Genomic DNA, 12,599 nt, shown 5'->3' with positions numbered 1-12,599 from the left:
CGTCACAGAAGAAATCGGAGAAAGGAGGGCATAACCCGCAAGAAAGATAATCAACAAAGAAGGGGTACCGATTTGGGGCAGGATCAGCGCAAGCGGCAGGAATGACGCGCGTCGTCGGGTGTCCCGAACCCTCTCCCCCCGTCTTCACTCCCCATAGGGGCTTGAAGGAGGCCCGGAGCTCTTGAACATCAACCGTCAAGGGGAAGAAGAAGGCGGACTTTGTCCGGTCCCCCCACAGCGCGCTCTCCGGCGGCTCCACCGTCCCGGCGCCCTTAGCCACCCCCTTGCCCTTGGCGAATTTGGGAGCCATGGCGACCAAGAAGTTCAGAGGGCTGAGGAAGGGGGATGGCGAAGCAACGACGGCGGACGACGACGGAAGCTTAGGAAGGAAGGAAGAGAGGAAACGGCGGCTCTGAGATTGGAAAAGGCGCGAGGAAAGAGGAGAAAGTGAGCAGCGCGCCCGCGGTTATTCCTTCTTATGGGGGAAAAACGCAGGCCGCCTCCTTTCACATTAACTGTGATGTGACGCATGCCCGCGGGAAGCAACCCCATGCATGCCGCCCACATCACACACGCCTCCCCACGCTGTGCCACACGCGGGAAGCGTGGGAAGCGCAGCGCGCGAAGAGACTTACCGCGGTAAGAACCGCCCCGCCTGCCCGCGCACTGTTTTTGGGCCTAGCCCAACGACGCGATTGCGCTTACGTGTGGCCCAGGCCCAGGGGCTCCTGTCGATGTACAAAAAGAGGGGTACACTTTTTGTACCCCTATAACTGTGCACGGGCAGTCTGAGCCACGGGCACCACCACACTGAGCAAGGCAAGGGAGGTGAGCCAAGGTAAGGCCGAAGCTCAGGAGAAGCAGAACGACGCCAAGACTAAGACCACAAAGAGCAAAGGGGACGAAGCGGACCCCCCTGGCAAGATCCTTGCCGGGAGGCGGTTTTGGCAAACCCGGCAAGACCCTTGCCGTGGCAGCTCGCCCCACACCTACGGAGTAAGTCACCCTTGAGTCCACTGCCCCCATGGGGGCAAGGATTCGGGAGACATCCCCGTGGTGGCTTGCAGATCTTTGTGAAGACATTCAAGATCAGATACACCCTTTAGAAGATGATGATCCTTGGCGGGATCCCAGCCAAGGAGGACCACAAGGCCCCCGGCAAGAGCCTTGCCGGGGATGACAGCAGGCGCCACGGCAATACCCTTGCCGGGGCCCCGGTAAGGCCCTTGCCAAGAACACCCGTAGGGCCACCATCAGGCCCACGCCAGTCAAACCTCCACCGCCGTTCGCATGCAGCTGCCGACCCAACCAGCTGGGCAGGCACCTGCGTGGCGGCATGCGGATCTTCATGGAGACCCACCACTATGCCACTTCAGCTGCCTGCCTGCATACATGGCACCGCGGGTGCCGCTGGCCGGGGCGCGTGTTGACACGAGAGGGAGCGGCGACGGACGAGACAGGGCTCTCCCCCGTCCCCGATAAAGCAAGGACACCTGGGCAAGACGCATTAAATGCGCCCTGTCATGTAATGCGAGGGATAACCTCACATCACTGTACCCTTTCCACCTCCTGTGTGCCACTGTGGCCACCCCTTTTCCTATAAAAGGAGGCCCGAGGCGACCAGGAAGAGGATTGGGGCTTTTTGGAGCTCCTCACGCCCCATAGCTAGCTCAAGAACACTGATATACTATCCACCAAAGCAGGAGTAGGGTTTTACGCATCCTCGCGGCCCGAACCTGGATAAATGAACCGTGTGCTATCTGTTTGATCCGCTCTTCTCACGACCCCGCGCCCCGCAACCGTAGTAGGGATTCTTGTGATCCCATAGGTGTCGTTCCCACTGACATCCGCCTATCCATGGTTGGTTTTACAGTGGTCTCATTGTGTCTTAAAGAGTCCTTGGCTATGCCGACTCGGGGACGCTTCGTATGTCATGTGCACTGCCTTGTACATGATGGTGTTGTACGATCGAGCCCGTGTGGGCCCCACCATGAAAAATTCGGACGAAATCTCTATCATATGTTTGTTCCGGCTTATTCTGCAAGCCAATCCTTGTTTTTTTTTGAGTGGTGGTATTCGAGTTGCTTCGAAGTCAAATGTTGATTCCATACATTTCCCCAAATGGTGTTCTCATACTCCTATGTGAATACCAAACCTTCATGATAATCGAGACTGTCATGTCAATCCTTTTCAACTGGTGTGCTTCTCTTCAAGTGGATCCAATCATTTCAATATCAGCAAGATCTATTACTAGTTCTTCTCAATGGCGTTTGTTTCATCCGTTCCAAGTTGTGTTTGTTTTTTCCCACCCTCACACCCTTGTTTGCCTTGAAGGATTCAGATTTCTTAATCACTATCCATTTTATTCATGGAAGTCTCTCCATTCTTTTTCCTTCATATTTTTACCCGGTGTTTCTCATGAAGATGCTCTACTCGTTCTTCATTCTCCATTGTTTTCTTCTCCGGTGGATTCAATTCAAGCTTTTGGTGTTGATCGTATCCTTTCCTCGTTTCAGAAGCTTTATCATACCGGTGCTCATCATATTTATTCATTTCTCACTATTCAATTATTTCGGAGTGCTGAAGATATCTCGGAAGGCTCGTCTTTTCCTTCAAGATCCGTTCAAACCTATTCCGAGGTTGTTATCTCATTCAAGCCATTTTATTTAACCGGTGCTTTCTCTCTTTTAAATCGTTCGATGGTGTTTCTTTTGAGTGGGCCCTAACCCACAGGTCTTTTCCCAGGATCTTACCTGACTCTTCTTATTTTCCCGGAGCTATCCTCAAATCTCTTTTTGAAGTTTGACATAAGAATGATTGTCATCAGTCTTGTGTTTTTCTCCAAGATCTTTCAAATTCTTTTCATCATTGGTTCAACTTTTCTATTATTCTTTATTCCGGAGTGTCTCAACAATTCACGGTGGTGTTTCTCGTCGTCATTCTCGGATTTTGAAGACCGAAGAAGAGTTTATTTTAAATATTGCCCCATTCTCTGCCATCCTCTCATAATTGTTTTCGGTTGTGAGATTTTTTTCACCCATCCGGAGCAATTCAAGATTCTGTTCAGTTTGATTATCCGGAGCCCATCATCTAAGACTTATTCATTCTTAGCTTTCAGCTATGGTTCTCCAAATCTTACCGATGCATCGATCAAATACCCTCTAATCAGTTCATGATCTCTTTGTTCTTTTGTATCTAAACTCTCTAATGTATGTTCATTCATTTGCTAATTCTTACCGGTGATTCATCCTTTTACTTCATTCGTTGTTCAATTCTTACGGTGGTTCGTTCAAGAGTTCTCGTCATTCGTTATCATATCAATTTATTCGTTGTTTTCAATCCTTCCGGTGGTTCGTTGAAGACCTTCTCAAGTTTGTGCTATATCTATATTAATCCCTTCTACGAGAATAAGCAATATGCCAAATCCGTTCATTGTCATAAATTTAATTGGTGAAGGATGAGCATAACATAATTCTTATTCTTGATTCACCCAAGTGATTAATTCCTTATTCCAGAGGTTCATCATATCACATTCTCGGTTCGAGAGGCTTTATCTTTTCTTTTCCGGAGTTCCAAGCCTTTCCACTTTGTCTCGTCACGAAGCTCCTTCTAAATCATTACAAGGTTTCACTTTATGTTTTCAACTGCTCTTTCTTTCCGTTTGATCATTCTATTGTTTAACGGAGTTCTTCATGGAGGTTCTACATGATAGTTCATCAAGGACTTAATCCGTTCTCGAAACATTCATCAAGATTATTTTTAGAGGAGTTCAAGCTTTCTTCTTCTTGCAATCCGGAGTGCAATTCTTTCTACCATATTATTGGAGGTGGTATTATGTCATTCTTGATAATTTGGGTTCATGTTTCATGATTCACATGTTGTTAGGAATGAGGTATTTTAAATCCATCAATCTCTTCTTTGGAGTTACCTTGGGTTATGTTTCACCTAAAGTTTTCCCTAACAATTGTTGCTGTTAATGGTGATAATATATGATCCAAGTTCTTCATCTATCCTCCTGGTGAGATAACTTTCTCGTCTCCTTGTTCATATCAATCCTATTCTTTTTCCCATGAGTGGTGGGTTGTCACCTCATAATTCGAGATGTATTCCATAAGACCATATCAAGATTATTCTTTTCATTGTTGGTTTTCCAAAAATTCCGTTCTAGCATTTGTTGTAAGTGTGCTCCCTCAAGATCTTGTTTTTCCCTTCGTTCATTCCAGTCCATTCTCACTTTTGTTCCGGAGGCATTGTATTGTTGCTCTCTTCAACCCATCTTCTTGTTTTGTCAGGATCGTGTTCTTTTCTTGGTTTATCCATTTAACCGGAGTATTGTGTCCCTTTTGCTCAAGTCCTTTAATTTTATCAAGTCTTTCATCTCTTTTCAACCGGAATGCTACCCGAATCGGTTCTTCCTTTTCCTCTTCCTTAACGGAGTACTTTCAACTTCGTTCATATCGGTTGTATTCTTTTCTCGAAATGGCTTAACCTTTGCAAGGTTCTTTGGTTTCACTCGTTTTTCAAAGAAGCAACTTAGTTTACCTCTTCTCTTTCTCCTTCGTTTGTCCCTCCGGTGCCATTCTAGATCTCGGGACGAGATCCTCTCGTAGTGGTGGAGTGTTGTGACGCCCCGAGACCGTTGCGCCAGGTGTCTTCCAGTTATTCACTGTCCTTGCCATGTCATTCGCTTGTGTGTTGCATCTTTGTCATGTCATCATGTGCATTGCATCATCATGTTTTCAAAACTTGCATTCGTTCGGGTTCCCCCAGTCCGTTCGTTGTCCGTTCTGAGCCCAGACACACTTGCACGCGCCCGCGACACGTCCGAAATATTATTTTATAAATGGCCGGAAAATGTTCTCAGAATGGGTTGAAAGTTGGCATGCGGTGTTTTTATGTTTTCAGTAGGTCGCCTGCCAAATTTCATCGCATTCGGAGTCCGTTTGACGCCCCAACGGATAACTATAGCGGCAGTATAGCCGGTCTAATGTCGGATGTTTTCGGTCTCCAAAAACAGTTGTCGGGTCTCTCTTCTCTTCTCTTCTCTCAGTGCGAGCCCTTCTGCACAGCCCACAAGTTCCGACCGACCCCTCGTGTGCATGTCCGAAACTTCCCCGGACGCGACCCGGACAGTCGCCACCGTTGGATCCGGATCATCCCCAAACGTCTACAAAACGTCTTTGTTTTGTTAATTGGACTCCCTAGCTATTTATTCGCGAACGTCCGATTGCGATCGGAAGAACGAGGTAGCCCCTAACCTAACCTATGATGTATATATACTCCACTCCTAGTCTTTTTGGACAAACCCTAAAATATAGGGACTTGTCCCATCAAGCCGCCGCCATCCACCTCGGGATCCCTTCGAATCCATTTCCACCAACCGAAGCCGCCTCCTCCTTCCTCGTTTTCCCCGTCAAGCCAACCGGCGGCCTCCCTGCGTAGCAGCACCCATGGCCCCGATCCAGCCACCCGAGGCCCAGCCTCCTCTTGCTCTCATGCGCGTGCACGCGCTCAGGAGCTCGAGCAGGGAGCCTCGATTCCGCCGCTCCCTCAACCTCCCGCTGGAGTCCCTGATCCCCACCGCTGGTCGCCGCAGTCGCCTCTCTCCATTTCGTCGTCGGCGAGCACTGACCCAGGTCACCGCGCTCGTTGCCTCCTCGCTCCTCTGCTTTGATCTCCTTCTCACTCGCACGAGCCTCTCACCTCTCGCTGCCCGTGGACAGGCACCGCCGCCGGAGTGCCGCACCTCGCTGCCCCATCGCCGGCCGGCCTCGTCGTCGCTGGAAACGGGTCGGCCTCCCCGGATCTGGTTGCCCCACCGTCCCACCTGCCGGATCCGCCAAGTTCCCCGCCGATGTTGTCGTTCCCCTGCGATGGCGCCTCGGCCTCCTCTGCGCCCGCACTTGAGGCCCCGAGCTCCTCCAGGTCCTCCCCGTCCACTGCTCCCTGCCGTCCTCGAACCCCCGCCCGGATTCATGCCGCTCCGTCGTCCGCCTGCGTCCTGCCCCGCTGGAGCCGTAGCGCCGCCCTTGCTTCTGCTTCTTTCGAACCAGGGAAGAGGACGAGCGACGCCAGGCTGCATTGACCTTTCGATCGAGCCAAACAGGCCGACCCAGCGCGCCCCTGCCGGCCTCCTCCTCTCCACAGTTCTGGGCCGAGGCCCGTGGTGAGCAGCACCCGAGTCCCCCCCTACACTATTGGGCTGCCCAGTTTCGGCCCATGCATGTTTTTTCCTGTTGTGTTTTTTTCCTTTTATCCCAGAGATTGCAGTTTTACAGAAAAGCCCTTGTTGATCATGTTTAATATCTCACAAACCGTGCATCGGAATTAAAATAAATTATATATGAAACTTGCTTAGAATTTCATCTAGTTTAATAATATGCAACTTTCATCCATGTTAAAAATGTTTAAACTACTGGTTGTGTAATTTTGCTCCTATACCATGCTAAAATGCTTTATTTCATAACTAAATAACCATAACTCGGAATTTAATAATCTTTATATGTAAATGGGGTGGAAAAATGCCAAGTTTAACATGGTGCTCTCATCTAGCATGGTTAACAACTCTAAAATTATGTTTAGGGCAGAACAGTACCAAACCTAATATATGCATATGAGGAGTTTCCGGACTTATGTTTTGTTGTTCTGGCCTCATTCAAACTTGCCTAGATTAGATAGTTTCATCATGCTTCACCTCTTGCCATGCTAACAACATTTAATCTTGTTGGGTACATAAACGAGAGAGAACTAAATAAGTCATGTGGTGTTTTCTTCAATATGCAACTCCGTTGTATAATGAGCTCCACTTAATTTGTAGGATTGTTTGTGCACTTTGCCATGCCATGCCTCATTAAACCAGACATGCATCATATTTGTTTGCGCATCGTGCCATGCTTATGTGGTGGTTGTTTACTATGTTGTTTTCTTTCTTTCTGGTGTACTTCGTCTCGGTAATCCGGTAACGTCGTGTTGTGAGGATTTGTTCGACTACGTCTGTTTGTCTTCTTCACGGACTCGTTCTTCTTCCTTGCGGGATTTCAGGCAAGATGACCATACCCTCGAAATCACTTCTATCTTTGCTTGCTAGTTGCTCGCTCTTTTGCTATGCCTATGCTGTGATACCTACCACTTGCTTATCATGCCTCCCATATTGTTAAGCCAAGCCTCTAACCCACCTTGTCATAGCAAACCGTTGTTTGGCTATGTTACCGCTTTGCTCAGCCCCTCTTATAGCGTTGTTAGTTGCAGGTGAAGATTGGAGTTTGTTCCTTGTTGGAACATGGATATTTGTTGGGATATTACATTATCTCTTATTTAAATTAATGCATCTATATACTTGGTAAAGGGTGGAAGGCTCGGCCTTATGACTGGTGTTTTGTTCCACTCTTGCTGCCCTAGTTTCCGTCATATCGGTGTTATGTTCCCGGATTTTGCGTTCCTTACACGGTTGGGTTATAATGGGAACCCCTTGAAAGTTCGCTTTGAATAAAACTCCTCCAGCAAGGCCCAACCTTGGTTTTACCATTTGCCACCTAGCCTTTTTCCCTTGGGTTAGGCCAGCCCAAGGGTCATCTTTATTTTAACCCTCCCCGGGCCAATGCTTGTCTAAGTGTTGGTCCGAAACAGAGCCACTTGCGGTGCCACCTCGGGGAAACTTGAGGGCTGGTTTTTAGCTATACGTAGTGTTCATCCGGTGTTGCCCTGAGAACGAGATATGTGCAGCTCCCATCAGGATGTGGGCGCATCGGGCGGTCTTGCTGGACTTGTTTTACCATTGTTGAGGATGTCTTTCAACCGGGATTCCGAGTCTGATCGGGTCTTCTCGCTAGAAGGAATATCCTTCATTGACCGTGAGAGCTTGTGACGGGCTAAGTTGGGACACCCCTGCAGGGATTTGAACTTTCGAAAGCCGTGCCCGTGGTTATGGGCAGATGGGAATTTGTTAACGTCCGGTTGTAGAAAACCTGAAGTTGACCTTAATTAAAATACATCAACCGCGTGTGTAACCGTGATGGTCTCTTCTCGGCGGAGTCCGGGAAGTGAACACGGTGTTGGAGTAATGCTTGACGTGGGTTGTTCTAGGATCACTTCTTGATCATAGTTGTTCGACCGTGCTTTTTCTTTCTCTCCTCGCTCTCTTTTGCGTATGTTAGCCACCATACATGCTAGTTGCTTGCTGCAGCTCCACCTCATACCTTTTACCTACCTATAAGATTAGATAGTCTTGATCGCGAGGGTGTGATATTGCTGAGTCCCCGTGACTCACAGATACTTCCAAAACCAGTTTGCAGGTGCCGATGATACCGTGCAGGTGACGCAACCAAGCTCAAGGAGGAGCTCGATGAAGACCTTGTCCTTTGTGTTGTTTTGGTCTAGTTGATCAGTAGTGGTGCCCAGTTGGGGCGATCGGGGATCTGTGTAGCATTTGGGGTAGTCTTCTTTTATTTTGGTTCCGTAGTCGGACCTTGAGTGTATTTGGATGATGCAATGCTTTATTCATGTAATTGTGTGAAGTGGCGATTGTAAGCCAACTATGTATCTTTTTCCCTTATGTATTACATGGGTTGTGTGAAGATTACCTCACTTGCGACATTGCTTTCAATGCGGTTATGCCTCTAAGTCGTGCTTCGACACGTGGGAGATATAGCCGCATCGAGGGCGTTACACCTTGCTATTCCAAAATTACAACACGCGCGAAAACTCCCACCTCATGTGAAATCCCGACACGCGAAATGCCCGTGGTACCCCTGAACCGAAAGAACCGCCTCAAATTGGTGGGGGTACTTTCTTAACTTACCCCACATTTCGAACAAGCCCGTACCTAAGCCATGGTTCCCCACTCGCATCCCATCCGTACACCCATTCATACACCGAGGCCGGGAAAACCAGCGAAGCCCCACACCCTCCTCCGTCCGCCACCCATCCGGAGCCTCTTCCTCGACGACGTCGTCCACATCAACACCTCGACGTCCCTCATCCACCATATCGGATGAGGATCCGTCGTTGATCTGGTCGTCCCGCTGGTTCAGCCACCCTGTCCTCCACCTCCAAGGAGCTGCCCCGATGTTCCCCTCGTCTTTTGCGCCACCTCCATTCCCACATCGCCGTCTTCACATGCACCACCGGAAGAGCATCATCATCACCGTTTCCTCTGATGAATCTGCGGCCTACGGCGCCACCAAAGAGGTTGTACACTAATCGCCGCATTTTCTTCTTGATTCGATCTCAAGGTGCTGTCGGCGCTCGGTCCCGAGCCGACACGGCGCGGCTCCATCCACGGCGGCGGCGCTGGCCACTTCCTCCACGATGTCGCTCCCTCGGCGGTAACGTCCACATCAGTAGGAGCTGCTGCTGCTTTAGCTCTCGATCGCGCTACTGCTCTGCTCTTGCTCTCGGTCCCCTGCCTTGTCTGCTCTTGCTCTTGCTTGCGATGTTGCTCCGATTTAGCTGCACTTCAGTCGATTGAATCGAATTTTGGGTCAGTCGATTTTTAGGGGGGGCTCGCCGGAGTTAAGGAAGAACCAGCCGAAGTGGGGAGGGGGGCTCGCCGGAGAGGTACCTCACTATCTATCTTAGGGTTCAGGGTGGGGGCGGTGGCATGGGAATCACTGGAGAAAAAGCTCGGCACGGGGGGGGGGGGGGGGCAGGGGGGGGGGGGGGGGGGGGGGCTAGAGGGATGGCCGGGGTGGCGGTGGACCGGCGGTGTGGAGTGTTTTCGGGGCGGGCGGGGCGGCGCACCACCGGCCGTGGGCGGCGGGGGCAGCTGTTTGGCCGGTGGTGGCTGGCGGCTCAGGGGGTGGAGGTTGAAGATGAACTGCAGGCCCTTGATTTTGTATCCAACGGCTGCAAAATCGACTGACCAGAGATGAAAAAGTCAGTCGACTGACGTGTAGCCTCACCTCTAGTGCGTTCAGTTTCGACAGTAAAATTCAGTTTCGACAGCAAAATTCAGTTTCGACAGCAAAATTCAGTTTTGACAGTTAAGTTCAGAGATGAGCGGCTGATGTATTTTACATCTAGCACTCTGTGGTTATGTATTTTACGTCATCTATTGGATATGCTATTAGAATTCCACTCAGGTTAACGTTGTCTCTCTTGTCTTGCTCCAGCCTCGGCGTTGTATAACTCACCGGAGCTGCTTCAACGACGAAACCCTCCATCACAGCGGAGCAGTACCTCGGGCTCCATCTCCAGACGCCTAAGATCTTCTTCCCCTCCTCTGACATCCAAGTCAGCCGGAGCATCCTCACCGGCCAACCCAATCACGCTGAGATCGACATGGCTTCGCCAAAGAGGTTGTACACTTGTTGCATCTCTTTTTTACTCTACATGTTATATATATTGTCCACTGAGCACACGGAGTAACGGGAAAAACGATTATTTTATCCTACTATATGACAAGCAGTGAGGTACCAGGCAACTTAGCTATCCGTGATGTACTCTCTTGAATGGCATCATTATTTATCTCTGCGTGTTTGAGCTGTGCATTTGTCGATGGCCCTGGGAGCTGAGCTAGTAGGGCAATGGCCTGGGTCCAAAGTACTAGAAGTAGCACAAAAACATTTTTTGTGTAGGCTTTTCCTTGCTCAAGCCAGCCTACTAGAATCGCCAGTGCTTGAAAGGAAAAGTGAGTGAAAAACATAGGAATTGGAAAGTTTCCTATGGTACTACTTTTCGTGAATTTGGTGCAAAGGAATGGAGCAAAGGAAAACTGTAGGATTTGTTCCTTTAGTGTCTCCTTGGAAGAAAAACCGTAGGAATTTTAATTTCCACTTGTCCTCCTTTTCAAATTCCTATTCATGAAACACAAGACTAAGAGATAGTAGCATAATAGCATTATAACCGTACATTTTCTTGTGGTTTTACTTAATCTCACCATGCTTCTTTGCATCATGTGTTCTTCCAATTCTTGTGAACTAAACACCCAGATTGGCAGAAATCCTGTGTTTCAAATTCTCTGTTTTGCACGTGCATTCCTATCCTATTCCTGTCTATTTCCTATTCCTGCATTGTTAGAATCCTTAAATTCAAACAAGCCCTTACACAATTACTTATGTTACACATATGTGTCAAAGAAAACCTTGTGTGGTTTGTCCTGCTCCTGCGGTGCTGTGTTCCACCCCAGCTCAGCTGCTCCAACAACGAAAGGGTTCACCACAACAGGGATCCGCTCTTCAGACTGTCTTTGGCCGCCTCAGATCTTCTTCCCCGCCGCCGGCAGCCACGACAACTGCATTACCATCATCAACTGAGCATATGACCTTGAGGACTACACGGGTCCGCAAGAGAGGTCGCACTCTCCCGTGTCTGCTTACGTTATGCATCGCTTAATATGATGACATGCTACTTTATTGTCGTGTTCACCTATTAGACTCCGAGTCGGGTCCAAACTTATGCTGAAACTTGAGTTTTTAAATGGTTGTGGTGTATATATTGGGGCAGCAATCAGTACTATCTGCCTACTATCTGGTTAATCTCGGGTGTCTACTATGAGTTTCATGTTGGGTGCAAACAAACATTAAAGGAGCCATTATCTGTATTTTTTAACTAAAGCTATTATCCGCCTGCTATCATTGGTTTTGGGTCTATCCACAGTTTTCTACCATCACTCTAGATTTGTGCATGCACTCCTTACATAATCTCACTATGTTTTGTTCCTATGCATGCCAGTTGTTGTACACAATGGAACTGAACATGTAGAGCAAAAGAGATGAGCCTTGTGTGGCAATAAAATTTCATGCAGACGTCGCTCCATGGTGGGCGCAAAGGCAGCCCCCCTCCACCCATTTCGGATCGTAATCAAGAGGAAGATAACTGTTCTGAGGGGGATTCAGAAGCAGAAGACCACTCCTATTTACCCCATGAGGTCTTCACTCTAACTTGGCATGCTGATGTTGGTAATATCATGCATATGGTGCCTTGCATTGCTTACTGTATACATCAAAGATGTCATCTGCTTAGTTTAGACATGCTTTGTGTCAATGCCATCTGGTTAGTTTCTTTATCGTATATGTGAATCATGCAATGCCATCTTGTTTAGCCAGGCATCATATATGTGAATTTTGCAATGCCACCCTGGTTAGCCAGTCATCTTATATGTGAATTATATCATGACATCATTTTTTATTACGTGTTAAATTTGTCAACATTTTAGTACATTCAATTACTCATCCTGTGCATCAGCCATTCGGTGCAGTCATGGAAAAATCTGGAGTGGAAACAAGGTCTTCAGAGTAGACAATGCTATCCGACGAAGCGCATGTCTTGCTGGTTACAGATAGCTCCTCAGAGGAGGATTCAGAGATAGATGACCAGTCCTATCCCCCCCCCGAGGTGCATGCTCTAACTTGGCAGGATTATGTTGCTCATATCGTGTGTATGGTATCTTGCATTGCTATGTCATTTGCTTAGATTAGACATGCTTTGTGTGAATACCACCTGTTTAGTGTCTAATTACCATATATGTGAATTATGCAATGCCACCTTGTTGCAAGACATTATATATGTGAATTATGCAATGCTATCTTGTTGCAAGGCATTATATATGTGAATTATGCAATGCCATGCTGTTTAGCCAAGTGTCATATATGTGAATTATA

The sequence above is a fragment of the Triticum urartu genome, chromosome 6 (genome assembly GCF_003073215.2).
Source record: "Triticum urartu cultivar G1812 chromosome 6, Tu2.1, whole genome shotgun sequence".
In the NCBI taxonomy this organism is placed as follows: Eukaryota; Viridiplantae; Streptophyta; class Magnoliopsida; order Poales; family Poaceae; genus Triticum; species Triticum urartu.
This window is presented reverse-complemented; position numbering follows the sequence as displayed.